We start from the raw sequence: 15,671 nt of genomic DNA on the forward strand, positions 1-15,671 counted from the left end.
TACACATATACTATATACAAGTTCTCACTGCGTAGATTGGACTCATAGTGATCCTCCTGTTTACAGCCTCCCAAGTGCTGAGATTACAGTTACACACCACCATGCACAGTCTCAGAATTTTCACTTTGACTAATTCTGTATGCAGATATCTGAAATCTAAGCAACTATATCAAGGACAGCAATGTGTAATACAAAAACCATGGCTGAATACCTCCCATCTTGGTCTTCTAATGTGTACAGTCACTAATGTCTTGTGCATTATTGTTATTTTCTCTTTAATACAAATTTACTAAAAAATTAAAAATTAAAGAAGACAGCTAATTGAGGTTTATTGAAAGCAAGCATTTTATTATTCAGTTCTTTGTCCGATGTTGCATAACCATATGTGTTAATCTGAGCAATAGATTTGACAATAAATGTAGGTAAAATAAAAACTACTGCAATCTGTTACATGTATTGTTGTATGTTACCTGTTTCTGTCTTTGCATCTGCAATTTGTTTTTTTTATGTCTGCACTCAATGTCAAATAAAAATAAAATAAAGTACATAAAAAAGGAAACAAGTGTTAAATTTATGCTAAAACTACATAATTTGAGTTAGTCTTTAAGTTTAAATTAAGTAAATAACATACAAAAAATGTAAACACCAGGGAAAGAAAGACTTGTATATTTTCATACTAAATTTACTGAGACAACATGAGATGGATGCATCTTTGGCCCCAAAAGTCACTGCAGGTGCTCAATGTGGTAACCAATAGCCTCCAGACACTTATTAATAGGAAGAACTGCTGAAGTGTGTGGATATTTACATAGTAGGCTCTGTATCAATTTTTCACTGTATTACACTTTGCTAATACACTGTAAAATAATGTTTGAATGTTTAAAGCTCTAATCAGTCAAATTTGATGCAATCATTTGCTATTAGAAATGATAATTTTTAAACTCAAAGAAATGCAGGAGAAAAACAAGATTTTGAGTCAAGAAAAAAGAGAAGGTCCTTAAAGTAGTCTTGACAAGTAAACAGGAGAGCTAGTTGAGCCTTTATTTTAAAATTCAGGTCTGCAAAATGGTTAAATGAAACATCACTGCTTTGATCCCTGTTGAGAGCAGAGGCAGAGGAAAATCAGCCTCTCTTGCAGAAGGGATGGTGGTAGCTCCAGCCAGAGGCAGTTAACACAAACTTTATATTGGTCTTAGTCCACGAATGTCATGTGCAGTGCATCTTGCCTTCAGTTTCCTTGCATTTGAAACCCTAGGACATGTGAAACTCAAAATAAAATCCCTACCTTTTGCTCAGCTCTGTGGATTTGGAAGCTTCCCCACAGCTTAATGTATGTCTTCATTCTTACCAACTGGTATTAGAATTAGACCCAAAAACCCCAATGAAATCACAAAACTTTATTCCAAACAGCACAGATTGTGAAGAGGGGCAAAAAAAGTATAACTTCACTGAATCTTTTAGTACTTTGTAAACTATTTAAATAATTCACATTTTTCTTGGCCTTTTTACCTCTAATTTGAATCCTAGGATAATGTGTCTTTAACTGATTTAATGTATCTGTATTAGAGCAGAAGCTTGGAACTTTACAACAGAAAATTTGTTGCATGGATACTTCAAGGAGGAAAATAACATGTATTTTAATTTTTTCAAAACATGTGTTTTAAAAAGTCGTTATATCAGAAAAGTAATTCAAACATTGGTGATGCGCAGATGACATGGACAGCTTTTTCCTTGCTTGCACAAAATATCTGACAAAGAGAGTGGAAAGGAGTGGGCTCAGTCTGTCTCAGAGTTTCAGAGGATTCCATCAGTGGTCTGCTGACTCCAGGACAGATGTGTTATGGCAGGAAGGCAGCAGAATAAAGCTGCATAGTTCACGACAACATGGAAGCACTTCAGAGATCCAGTATCAGACAGGAAAGAGACAGTGACCAAACCCGTTCTCCACGGTTGCACACCCCTGGTACAGCCCTAAACATGCAGAAGTGAACTCTACTGATCTCCCAGGAATCTCTCAAGCCAATCAAGTTGACAGTGAAGATTAACCATCACAAAACTAAACCTCACTACGGACTTGGTGATGAGGTGCTGTTGAATACACTATCCAGACTGTGACAGATTTTGTGCAAAGGAATCATTTAAGTTTCAAATAAATCAAGGGAAGTAAAATTCTCCCAATGGTTTTGAACTAGATAGTCAAACATTACAATTGCATTATAAATAAAAGTCATCATTGTTTTTTCATTAAAAATAGGAACGAAATCACATGGTCAGTGATTGGTTACAGACATGGCCAAATAGACAAAAGTTGCATCATTTATTGCTTTCAAAAATAAAAGACAAACAATAGCAAGAAAGAAGATAGATCTTTCTCAAATGGGAGGGAGATCAAGAGATAAGGGGAGGAGAAAGGTGGGATAGTGTTATGGTTTGTGTGTATTTGTTCCCCCAAAGCCTCATGCACTCACTGAGGCACAGTCCTACAGTTTGTGAATAATTCAAGATCCAAGGCTGAGATTATGTGTCTGAGTACTGCTGGGATTAGGGGTGTGAGTGCTATACACAGCCTTGGGCGGATAGCCTGAATGCAACATGAGAGAGAAAGAGAGACAGACTTGCTCGCTGTTGCCGTTGTTGCTGTTACTCCTCTCTGTTGTTCTTGCTGTTTGCTGCTTTCTGCCGCCATGAACTGCTGCCCTCTACCGTGTGCCAACTGAGTATGGACTGAAACCTCCAGTAACTTTGAGCTAAATAAAACATTCCTTCCTTCATTTTGGGTGTCAGGTATTTGTCTCAGCAATGAGAGAAGAGTAACTGAGACAGATGGGAGAGGGGATGAGAAACTATCTATTAGGTACATGCACCAATGCCCCGCAAGGCACCTAACCATCGTGTACTGTAGACATGTCCTGATCAAAAATTCAAGTCTACCTATATTTTCCCATAATTTCAACCTGAGGAATTATGATCATTTCTTGTTTTTATAGTAGTATGACAGTAAAGGCTTCTCATTCAGACATACAATTTAATTGGTTTAAAACCTACACTAAAGCCAATATCCCTTCTTTTAATAAGATGACTCTTTAGAATCAAATTTGTATTGAATTTGCCTTTAATAAAGCTGCACATATAAACTCACACATGCACACATACAAACATTTTTTGGTTTAATAACATAAGGGCTTATTTTTTTTTTGAAACTGTAATCTAGCAATTAGAAAAGAGACAAGTAGATTTCTAAAATAAATAATTTTAAACACAGGCTGCTTTTATATTTCATATGTTTTCTTTTACTCTATGACTTTCTGTTATCTCCTGCCATTGCAGCTTTTGCTAGGAAAAAGCCTTGGATAAGGCTCAAGAATGAAAACAAAATTCTTCTGTTTCCTCATCCTTTTTGTGCCATGGTAGGAAAGAACATAAATGACAATCTAATCACTTATCAGATTTCTAAGTATACAGGATAGTGCTGATAATGCTATCTCTATGCCTTTAAATAGGCTTCTTGGCCTGCGCAGACACCAATATCCACATAATTCACTTTGGCTTGAATCATCCAATGTCAACATTCTCCCTAAAGGTTGATAATCTCTGAAGACAAATATTTTTGTCTAGATACCATACTACCATGAAATAACTGGAGCTGTGGAATGAGGGGAACAAACTGATATTCTGTCTTAGAAACACACTGCAATATAACTTACTTTATTTATTTATTTATTTGGCAGAACCGGAGATCAAACTTAGGCCCTTGCACTTGCCAGGGAAGTGCTTATTCCACTGAGCCATCTCCCCGGCCCCAATATAACTTTATTTTTATTTTTTTTCCCAATATAACTTTAAATGATCTAAATAACTTTGGATGCATCACAGAAATATGGAGTTTGTTCAGAATTCAACATGCAGTAGGTATGCATGTTGTAAACATAAGGCTAATATTAAAAATCTAGACACAACTAGATTTCTCCTAAGTGCTTATAATAAAATAGGTGATAAGGAGAAAAGGGGTTGGAGAAATAATTAAGCATAGATGCACCAAAACTAGAAGACTTGTAAAAAGCTTAAGCTTCCCATACTGTGCAAAACTGAGACAGTATATTCCAAAAAGTGCATCAAGGGTGTGGCCAGACTACCACTTAATGAAACAATTATAAAATTGTACAAGCAGAACTTTGCCAGTTTGATCTGAAGGGGATGAAGGTTGATCAGAAAAGAACTGTAGATTTCTTGACCCTGTCAGGTTAGGATGATAGAATGTTTTCACTACTAAAAGGCACTTCTATTTCAGAAAGGAAAAATGATGTCAGGATTTCCAGCACAGTACTGAAATCCTATTATTTTGAGAGGCTGACAAAGGATAGCAAGTTTGAACTCAGGCTTTACAATTTAGCAAGACCCTGCCTCAATATTAAACATGGAATCGTTGGGGATATAATTCAGTGTGAAAGCACTGGGTTTGGTCTTGCCAAAAATAAAAAGATGTGGAGGCCTAGAGAATTGGCTCCAAAGATCATTTAGATTTGGCTCATTTAGAGATCATCACATATGATGTGGCCTGCATGTCCGTAATTCCTCCTTTGAAAATCTTAAAGAAACTTAGTACATATGCACAATGATAGAAAATTTCAATGAATGTTACATTTTAAAAAATATAACAGTGAATCAGACATTTCCATTAATCCTCTTCAAAACACTGCCAACCATTTCCAACATATGTACCCCATCATTTTTGCTGCTTCCTGAAGCAGTGTGTGAAGTCCTCTTTCCTGAATGTCTTTACTTGTGCTGTCATGGCTGAAAGTCCTAGATCAGTTCAAAGTATTTGCATCTCCTGGTCATTGTGACTTCAGAGAAGTGCCTAAGTTGCATAGGGGTATGTCAGTGAGACCAAGTTCTTACAAGTTTTCCTTTCTATTGAATTGCATGAAGCAGAAGTGCTTACAATATTTGATTGTCACTTGTAATGACATGCACTAAAAAGGACTTTAGTTTGTTTCAGAAAGTGGTGAAGATGGTGGAAAATTGTGAGGGAAACAGGTAGGAATATTTGGAGGGAAATCAATACCAATGTCACTTTTGCTGTAATGCTTTTAAAAATCATAAAAATTTATTGAATATTTTCATGGCAAATCACAGACCAGGAGGTGGATTTTGGGAGAGTTCATTCAATTATGAGGATCTAGCCTTTACAAGAGAGACCTCCAAAGAAATCAAGCCAGATTTGACCATAGGACACTGAAAAGCCGGAAGTGAGCTTTCACTGGACACTGAATGAGCCAGACCCTTGATTTCAGACTTCCCAGTCTCCACGACTATGACAAATACCTATTATCACTAAGCCATTGTATTCATGTAGTTAGTTAGAGTAACCAACATTACCTGAGACATTGCTTTGGTTTAGACTTTGGAATGTAGAACTTAAAGTTAATGCTTGAGTGAATTCAGATTTGAGGACTCACTTAGATGTAAGAAATCTATTTTGCCCTGTTGGAAGTTAGGGAATTTTAGAAATGGAAAGTAGAGTGTTATGAGCTGAATATCTGTATCCTCACAAAATCCCGAAGTTGATGTCCTGACTCTCAATATGATACTACTTGGAGATAGACCTTTGGAGATAAATAGAGTTCATTGTGCACATGAGGACAAGTGACCTTAATGATATTATTGGTCATATAGGTAGAAGAAAGATGTGTATTTTCTTGATGCATGCACTGAAGAGACACCACGAGGAGACTTAGAGGAAGGGAACATCTCTCCAAGCCAGGAAGCGAGGCTTCCTCAGAAACAACCAACATGTACCTTGGTATTACAATTTATAGCAGAACTTTATCTGTGAAAAAAAATTAAAAATCTTATTTGAGAAATTATGCTATATTTAGTAGACTATAAATCATGTATCAGTGACTAATATGTGCTAAAACTTTATGGATGAAATTCTGAAATTTATTTAAATGTATAAAGAAGCATTAATATAAATGAAAGCATATTCTATGCTCCTATATCAAGCAATAACTACTTTAATAATCGCAGTTCTGTTTTCAATTTATTTTCAAACTGTTTATAGTATAAATCAGATTCCCTGTAGGACTATGTCTAGAATTAGATACTGAAATCTAAGAACTCATATAATAAATAAAAAGCCAAAAACTGACCACTAATTTTGAATAAGAAAATTTTATTTTTGTGAAAGAAAAAAGGGCTCACTGACCTGACAGATATTGAGACTTAATATAGAGATTTAGGAACTACAACCTGATGATATTTGCAGAGGGATTCAAAACTTCAGTATAACTGAGAGCTCAGAAGGATCACATAGCAACTTGGTATATGGAAGAAGTAGCTTTGATTTAGTAACAGTGGACAGTTGAGTATCCTCTGATTTAATAAAAATAGTACTGGTGTCTTTACCCACAGACCTGGATAAATAGATTCTACCTTACGCACTGTCAGCAACAAAATGCAGGTGAACTAATGGTGTAAATATGAACAATAGAGCCCAAAGGAGTTACCCAATGCTAGGTAGTGAGAATGTAAAATAACCCCCACATTTTGTAAATACAAGAACAATCTAATTAAAATAAGTAAACATGAGCAAGTAGGGAAACTGGACTGGATGATGATAACTAAATACACATAATTCTTACTAAGCAGTGTTCATATTTTTTAAATTAATATTTTGTAGGTTACATGGTTGCTGGACCCTGGAGATAAAACCTCAACATGTGCTAAAGAATCCTTGTACTTCCTGATGTAAAGTGATAAATCGGCAGTTCCATGGAATGCTGTTTTGGGGAGTCTTCCAGGGTCAAATAGCAATGTTGAAATAGTAATGTTTATAGTTTTACAGTAGATAAAACCAACTTGCCCAAATCAACATGACTACTTTTGGAACGAAATTAATTTTTTAAAAAAATATTGCATGAAAATGTTTACATATGAAAACAAGTTATATTGAATAGTATCATTTCATTCTACATATGTAGTTCTGTCCATGTGATTATTCCTGTAGTACGTCACACCCCAATGAATGAAATATCCCATCCAAAATCTATCCACTTCATTTGCATAAGAGGAAATGAAGTGGGACGATTGGAGTAAGATTTATAACATTTCATGCATTGAATAAGTCAGTATCAATTTCAGTAAAATATTGAATTTTTTAAAAAAAAATCTAGATGATTTGTATACATGTATCTAGCATACCACAATTCATGTATAAATTATTTTATAATTAAAGGACATGTATAGTCAACATAGTACATTGCTCAAAGGAAAGGAGACATGTATATGAAAATGATTTTCTGGAATTTGGCATGTCTTCATATATTGCCTACTTCTTGTAGCATCAATTCCAAAACAAGTCAACATCACTCTTGCAACCTAAGTATGATTATTCGTTTTACGTGTCATCAGGGCTGAGTTATGCTAACTTGTTACTCAGAGACTAATGCAAGCTTACTGGAAGTAATTTGTAGGTGGTGGTAAGATCTGCAACCACTAGATGCTAACTATATTAGGCATTGCTAATATAGAGTGCAAATGGGTATGGATTGGACAACTCATTCATTTCAATTCTATTCTTGCACTAATGAAGTATAGACCAGTCCGATAAGTCTTGACAATGTGCTTAGGTCTCTCCCAGTCAGTCAACAGGCCTTAAGAACAAACATGGGGTTTCTCTGAGGAAAAGAAATTCAGCTTAAGATTGGAGGATCAGCTCCTGCCTTAGCATTCCCACTTGCGTACGTGTCCTGCATATTTCTGACTTATTAGCCCCACAATCATTCAAGGAAGTTCTTTGAAATAAATATGTAATCATGCTTACAGGCATACAAGAACGTGTGTGTGTGTGTGTGTGTGTGTGTGTGTGTGTGTGTGTGTTGCATGTCTCATCTGTTTTGTTTTTCTGGAGAACCCTGACTACTAAAATTAAAAATTTTGTATTTGTACAAAATTTTGTATCAGTCCCTTGTGAAACAGATTCAAATGATTATATAACTACTTTAATCACAATAATTTAAGTGGTTTTGTGTGGGTTTATGCAAACCTGTACTTGTCCAGGTGTACATTTTTCTCTTTTGGCACCAGTTTTTTAGTGCACATTTTTCTACACCTTCAGGCAATGTACAAAGCCTTAGATTACTGGCCAACATCAATTCATCAATCCCCCAATCCATTAAAGCTCTGGAAATAGAAGCACAGTTCGCCCCGCACACATCCCTCCAGTAAAGTGACTCCAGGTTTATAAATCTGAGACAGTTGTGGTAATTTTGTATCTTTTTCAGTGACTGACTAACAGGTGAGCAAATAGCTAATTTCTGAGAAATGACACAAGGGGACAGGTCTGCTTGAGAATGTATACGGGATTTCTCTTTCTGCAGGCAGGAGAAGAAAGATTTTATATTTTTTCCTCTAGATATTGTGATGGCTACATGAAGTGCCTAGAAAAACTGCAACTATTGTGTTTTTAGAAACTGTCCTGAATTAAACATGACTTTTGAGATAATTTATATTTCTGTACTTTTAAGACAAACCGATTTTCCTACTAATTGTGGTCCTTGTTACCTTATTTTGCTAATTTATTTGGAAAATCATGCAAAACATATAAATGTCCAACTACAACACCCACTGTATTTTTGTTTGATAGAGTAATTTATCATTTCAACAGCAAACATCAGAATATCACAGTGTATTCAAAAGACGCTAATGTCTTAGTAGGGACTCTTACAGACCTGGCTTGAGCTAATTCAACTAACAACACTTAATTACAGATTTTTTTGGCTGGTTTAAGTCAATTGAAGGCATTGCTAATATAGAGTGCAAATGGATATGGATTGGTTAACTTATTCATTTCAATTCTATTCTTGCACTAATGAAGTATAGACCAGTCTCATAACTACTGAAAATACTTCTCATCTATATCTATCTGAGTAGCTGTGTTCACTGACTAGGGTTTTCTTTCAAAGCATAGCATATTATCCTATATGATTGCTAGCCCATGATGCCTTTCCAAATTAGCAGAATCTATAGAGGAGCTAACTGAGAATCTATGTCAGCAATAACAATTCATTGTTTAGTAGTGCCTAAAATAGGAATGGTAATTTAATATTTTTGTTAAAATAGAATATAGACTGTATGTTCTCTTGCTGTGGTTATGAGTTAAATATTTAAATGACAAAGTATCAACAATAACAACAATCAAAACAAATTTAATCTAGTAGTCTTTCTGAAAGTTTAGTAGCCAATTGTCTTGAAGAAGATACCTGCCTAGGGACCGGGGAGATGGCTCGGTGGAATAAGCGCTTCCCTGGTAAGTGCAAGGGCCTGAGTTCAATCCCCGGTTCCACAAAAAAAAAAAAAAAAAAAAAAAAAAAAAAAGAAGAAGATACCTGCCCTAATGTAACTAATATCCATATTTTTAACAACATGATGTTTTTTAGTGGTCACTTTGAAATGAAACTACTTGACTATCTCATTCTTGCCTAAATATTATATATCTCAACTATAAGATTGACTTTCATTTTTAAGTTGTTACTTGGACAAAGAAAAAGTTTATGTCGTTTAATATTCCAACAGGCTCATGAAAAAAATATAATTGATTCTACTAAAGCAGATAAAGGAAAGAAATTTGTTGTTCATTATTACTGCATTAAAACATTGAAGACAAATGTTTTCTAGGGGCCAGGGAGATGGCTCAGTAGAATAAGCACTTCCCTGGCAAGCTCAAGGGCCTGATGTTCAATCCCTGGTTCTGCCGAAAAAAGAAGAAGAAGAAAACAAAGGTATTCTAAAGTATGTTGCAGGGACAGCCTGATAGCTCAGAAGACTAAAGCTCCTGTGTAGGCAGAGTGCAGAGTGCAGCAGGTGGGGTTCAATCCCGGCCTGCTATGACAGCCCTGCCCCTGGTCCTCACTAAGATTGCGATTGAGAGTGGGCATGGTGGTACATGCCTGTAATCCAAGTGCTTGGGAGGCTGAAAACAGGAGGATCACTATGAGTACAATCTACATAGTGAGACTCTGTAGGCCCCGTATCCCCTGTACTAAAATGCAAAATAAATAAACCAATAAAATATGTTGCTACTTCGGGTCTCAACTGTCATTTTTGTTTTGGTATATTTTATTAAATGCTTTCCTATAGAGTAATTAAAATACTCAGAAATATAAAACGTAATAAATGTTCAGTGATATACTATATGGTTTTATAAAATGCCAACATGGTATGATATTTGCTTGCAGTTTTAAGTTACTAAAATAACACAGATGAGCCAGAAGCACCTAGCATACTTTCCTATCATCTGTTTCTAATTTCCCATATAATGAGGTCACCAGTTTTTGACATTTCTGCTTCATCATTCTCAGGAATCATAGCACTCAGCTTAGGCTACGCTATGCAGAGATAACAGATGAGTAGTGTAAGTGGCTTGTAACTCAAAAGTTTTTCTTCACATTGCGAAGTATTCGTAGGTGAGTTATAGCACCACAGTATGCCATGTTAGCACTGAGTGTCTGGTGGCAGCACAACGCCTTTTGAGACACAGACTGTTCTGTTGCAGAAGGACAAAGAGACACAGAAAGTCAAACCATCTTTTAAAATAGCAGCTTGGGTTGGACATATTGGCACAGGCCTTCAGCTATGAGGAAGTTCAGAAAAAAGGACTGCAACTCTGACCTCAGTATGGGTAAGTCAGGGAGGGTCTTTTTCAGAATAAAAAGTAAAAATGGCTAGAGATGTAGGTCAGAATGAAGACTCTGAGTTCAATCTGCAGTTAGAAAAAGGAAGATGAGAAGGAAGAGGCTAAGGAAGAGGAGCAAGAGGAGAAGAAGGAACAAGGAGGAGGAAAGAAATAGATAAAAATTCAATATATCAAGGGCTGGTGAAATAGCTCAGTGAATTAAGCGCCTGCTTTGGCAAGCAGAGGGACGAGCATTTGATCCTTGGTCCTGCATGCTCAACAGCCCTGCTCATGGGGTACGCTGAGCCAAGCCCAAGTGTGGGCTTGGTGGTAAACATCTGTAATCCTAGAGTTGAGGAGGCTGAAAACAGGAGGATCACTACAAGTCCGAGCTGATAGTGAGACCCTATACAAAATACATAAAGATGAAAAATGAGAACAGAACAAAAATTTAATGCATTAATATTTTAAAATTTTGCATGCAAGATTCTGAAATGACTCACTTAACTGTTGGTGGGCACTTAATACTAGGATTTTCCCCACTTGCGAACAACTTCACTGTAAAAGTCTTCAACTTGTTTTCTTGATTCTTCTGTATAGCATGCTCCAGGTAAAATAAAATTAAAATCACTAAATAAAATTTTACATTTGATATTATCATATTCTCTGAATGTAAATGTCAATTTTTCTTTCCTACTTTAAATATAAATAATTTCATAACTACATCTAGAATATTAATCACATCTGATTCATGATAATCCTATTTTTGATGAACTAATTAAGATTTAATTCTCTTTTGGGTGCTTTTCATAGATGTATGAAACAGAAACTAAACAGCTTTCCTAAGAATTTTGTTGCTTATAAACATGATGATTTTCATATTTTTGATTCACAAAAATATATTATTACTTTTGAACATTAATGCAAACCACCTCTAAATTATGTCATTTTTTTCAGGCGTTATTATTATGGACATATAATTTTATTTTATTAATATATTACTGCAAAAAATAAAATGTATCGTACCTTAAAACTAGAAAAATGTGTTTATACTACTAAAAATGGCTAAAACTTGACCACCTTTGTCATTTCTTGGGGAAATACTGCTAAAATCATTGTCCACGGTGACTTAGAGAACAAAATACACCTAAAGAAGATTTGAGTTTGAGTTGAGAAATCTGTGCATAATGATAATAAATCAGGCTTCTCATTAACTTAAAATAATGTAATGCAAAGAGAGGTAAGATCTTAAAAGGAAGAGGTTAGAATTTGAAAGGAATATAAAATAATCATAAATTTTCAGAGGTGAAAAATAAAGCTATTTCTATCCTTAGTCTCAAAGTTAGAAAGCTAGAAGACCATGAAAGAAGTTGTCCTAAAGAATAAAAGTACAACCATACAATAAAACACAAGTTTATGGAGAATCTGTCATATTTTTAAGCCTTGAATAAAACAAAGGAATAGTGAGAAGGCTGAGAATACGGAAACACTCACTATCTTGATGCAAAGAGGAGTTATCCAAATGAAGCCAGTGTGTGCAGTGCAGGCAAATGCAGAGCTAAGCTCAGGGAAGAGAACATACACTTCCAGCTAGCTTCACTGCAAAGTCATGTGTCAAAAGTAAGCACGTAGCATAACAAGAAATCAGTGGTTGATGCAGTGAGTCTCCCTGAACTCCCCCCCCAACAACAAGATGACTTCAATTCATGCGCATGCAGAGTGCCTTCACCCTCTCCCAAATTATCTATAAAATATTTCCAGTCATCAAGCACCTGGATAGAAATAGAAGATTTTACGTTAAATGTTTTTTGGACACAGCTTCTCTGGAATAAAACAAATCATGTGCCCAAACAAACACCACACACAAAAATATAGACACACCTACACGAACATGTACACATTATCTGAGATAATTTTAATAAGACTTTAACTGAATAAAGGATAAATAAGATGATTATCCAAGCGAATGTCCATTTGCATTTCTTCAATCCTGCTGAACCAATCTCAAATTCCTCCATTAAGGGAATCCTTTCTGTTCTGAGAGTAGCTTTCCAGTTCATTGTTGCCTTCAGATTCCAATTTCTACAAAGTTCTGAAAAAGTCTTTAGAAAATAGTCTCTTTGGGAAAAAGGCACAGCTTCTTTTCTGCCTATAAGAAGTTGGTGAATTTTAAAACAATGATAGTATTTATGTCTGTGTTCATACAGATTGATAAGCTGAAAATTCAAGGTGTCAACAATCTGTGGCATATCTTTGAGTCTGCTGATATTCCAGCCCGTTCCCCAGACACAAGTTCACATTAATATTTGAAAACATTTTTACTGCCACTTCACTGTTAGACTTCTAATATTTTATCCTTTTGGTCTCCTTTCAAACTGTGTGGATCAGCTAAGAGCATGTGGTAGGCATCACCTTAGTTCTAGTAGAGGTCTCAATGAAGGAATCCTTGTCAAAACATTGCCTTACCAAATAATTGCTAGTTAAAAGTGAGAACAACAGGTTTTGTAAAGAAAAACACATGTAAATTATATGGTGCTGTGATTACATATTCTTTTTCAAATCTGTTAATACACATTTTATTCTAAAAATCTACTGGATTTTAAATTTTGTCTCCATAAGTATATTTCATTATATTCTTTCTTATCACTCTTCTTGAATTATTTGGCACATATTGCAATGTCATATATATTAGCCTGCTCTATTTAGGTAGTCAGGATTTCTCCTGTGTTCTTTTAAACATTCTTTTTTCAAATACTTAACTGCATATAGCCAAAATACATAATCTATTCAAAAATTTTAAATTTGTCAATGTTATTTTGAAGTGCAGTGGCTGGGATTGGGTTAAATCCCAGGGCAGGCAGTGTTGGCCCAGACCCTGGGGCACACTGAGACAGCAATTGAGACTGGGGGTGGTGGCACGTGCCTGTAATCCCAGCTCTTGGGCGGCTGTAAATAGGTGGATCACTATGAGTTTGATCTAGTAGTGAGACCCTGAACACCCTGTAGACCCTTCCCTACAATAAAAATAAATAAGTAAATAAATAAATATTTTGAAGAGCTTTTGTTTTTTCCTTTTTTTTTTTTTTTTAGCATTTGGTACATGGTCTATAGGGTCTCACTCCGCAACTCAGACTCATATTTTATCCTTTCGGTCTCCCTTCAAACTGTGTGGATCACCTACGAGCATGTGGTAGCCATCACATGCTTGGGCATGGTAGACCACCATCCCAGTGCACCCCAGGGGTGGAGCCGGCACGGCATGCCAGGGATCGAACCCCAGTCCCTGCCCCTGCCTAAAGAGGCACTTCAGTCCACTGAGCTATCTGGATGGCCCTTCGTTTCCTCCTTTTCAATTTTAATGTTTTTTTTTTTTTCACAGTTTTCATGCATTCACATATTATATAAACATTTCCTAAAGGTGTATTAATCTATTAAAGAACTACATGAATGAATTACGTGTAATAAGGAATGACATTAATTCCTGCTTAACTTTAGTTTTGTTCACCCTGATTTCCATTACATGCTGTCTAGTGATGCTGAAAAATACTTATGCCTGTTTTGATTCCTTCAAATGAGAGAAGCCATTTTAACCTAACTTTGATTACAGTGTATTGTTATGCTGTTCTATAATTTGCTTATTGTGCTTACTTTTTTCATTGTGCTTATTCTAAAATTAAAGCTTGTCATTGGCGTGTAGGTGTAGGAAAACAGACAGTACAAAAGGGTTACTGGTGTCCTCAGTTTCAGATACTGTAGGTGGTCTTGAAACTCTCAAGGGTACAGGGAAGCTACGCTGTGAGCAAACACGCGTGCCACCTGCTGATTGTTTTATTAACCATGATGTGCTTCTTCCATGTGCTCTCATTGAATGTTTTATTTGTTCTTGTTATTTTACATAGCGATAGTTCATGTATCATTTTCTGTATCCTTAAAGAACACTTAAAATTTTTTCAATAAAATTTACCCAGAATAAATTTATCACTTGACACCAATTTTTGGCTATACTTCTTCACATTATATTTAATTGAATTTTTTTTAATTTTTTTTGAAAAATTTTTTAATTGAATTCTTGAGAATGGAAGTTTATTTCTTTTTTGGGACACTAAGTGACTTCTTAAATAACTTACTTTTTTAAACAGAAAGACTAACTCTTGTCTCCTGACCAATGGACTTACATTTTTCTACACTGACCAAAGACTGTCACTGAGAACTCTATAAATTTGCATAACATTGTGTGTATCTATTTATAACTTAAGCCTATTTGAGATTTGGCTTACTGAAATGTTTATCTTTTTCTGATTCTGCCTGTGTCTTTTATCTTTGGTAATTTGTCAATATTTTTCAGGATTTGGAACAGAAAGAATATATTATGTGGGTAGAAATCCCTGCATCCTGCTGCCTGGCTCCTGGGTATTGACTCTTCTGGTTAAGATACAACATACCTTTCATCTGAAAAGTAAAACTGGATCAAGCTACTTAGGCACTGTGCTTAAAATTTAGTGCCTTCTTGTTAAGTGTTTACATGACTTTTTTTTGACAAAAACTGTACCTGTTTTAATAAATAAAGCATCAGTAAATTCTGGTGAGAAACTAAAAAGTGAAAATTTTAATTATTGCTGTTTTTCAGGTCAAGACATTATGCGTATGCCATTATTTTGAGTAACAAATCCTACATCAGTGTAGCAGATTATTTTTAGGTAGTATATAAATAATACTGATGATGTTTAGGTTAATAAATTACTTGTTACTTACACAGCAAGGAAGACCCTTTATATGTCTTATGCCCCTTTTTTCCCAACTTATTCCCATCTTCATCTTTCACCAAAGCACAGATAAACTCTGAAGTTTTGGTAAATTATAAGGCCTGTTTGACTAAAAATAGCCTTATATATTTCATGAAGAATAATGTGGTTAAGTCTAGAATTGCAATTTGGAAATAACATTTTCACATCACTTTAAGATTTTTTTTTATTGTCTTCTGGCTGTCAGTATTACT

Source organism: Octodon degus, unplaced genomic scaffold (assembly GCF_000260255.1).
Source record: "Octodon degus isolate 3935 unplaced genomic scaffold, OctDeg1.0 scaffold00009, whole genome shotgun sequence".
NCBI classification, from domain to species: domain Eukaryota; kingdom Metazoa; phylum Chordata; class Mammalia; order Rodentia; family Octodontidae; genus Octodon; species Octodon degus.